A 990-nucleotide genomic window follows, 5' to 3' on the forward strand; every position below is an offset into this window, starting at 1 on the left:
GGCATGCAGTTAGCAAGATCAGAAGAGCAGTTAGCATGAAAATAGCGGTAGAAGACAGCTAGAGATGCAACATTGCGGCGGTGAGAGAGAGGCTGAAGACAGTCAGTTAGAGGAGAGGAGTTGATGAGACGAAAAGCTTTTGATTCCACCCTGTCTAGAACAGCAGTATGAGTGGAACCCCCCAGACATGTGAAGCATACTCCATACATGGACGGATAAGGCCCTTGTACAGAGTTAGCAGCTGCGGGGGTGAGAAAAACTGGCGGAGACGTCTCAGAACACCTAACTTCATGGAAGCTGTTTTAGCTAGAGATGAGATGTGAAGTTTCCAGTTCAGATTATAAGTAAAGGACAGACCGAGGATGTTCAGTGTAGAAGAGGGGGATAATTGAGTGTCATTGAAGAAGAGGGGATAGTTGTCTGGAAGATTGTGTCGAGTTGATAGATGGAGGAATTGAGTTTTTGAGGCATTGAACAATACCAAGTTTGCTCTGCCCCAATCAGAAATTTTAGAAAGATCAGAAGTCAGGCGTTCTGTGGCTTCCCTGCGTGATATGTTTACCTCCTGAAGGGTTGGACGTCTATGAAAAGACGTGGAAAAGTGCAGGGTGGTATCATCAGCATAGGAGTGGATAGGACAAGAAGTTTGTTTTAGAAGATCATTAATGAATAATAAGAAGAGAGTGGGTGACAGGACAGAACCCTGAGGAACACCACTGTTAATAGATTTAGGAGAAGAACAGTGACCGTCTACCACAGCAGCAATAGAACGGTCAGAAAGGAAACTTGAGATGAAGTTACAGAGAGAAGGATAGAAACCGTAGGAGGGTAGTTTGGAAATCAAAGCTTTGTGCCAGACTCTATCAAAGGCTTTTGATATGTCCAAGGCAACAGCAAAAGTTTCACCAAAGTCTCTAAAAGAGGATGACCAAGACTCAGTAAGGAAAGCCAGAAGATCACCAGTCGAGCGGCCTTGACGGAACCCATACT

Source organism: Scylla paramamosain, chromosome 34, assembly GCF_035594125.1.
Source record: "Scylla paramamosain isolate STU-SP2022 chromosome 34, ASM3559412v1, whole genome shotgun sequence".
In the NCBI taxonomy this organism is placed as follows: domain Eukaryota; kingdom Metazoa; phylum Arthropoda; class Malacostraca; order Decapoda; family Portunidae; genus Scylla; species Scylla paramamosain.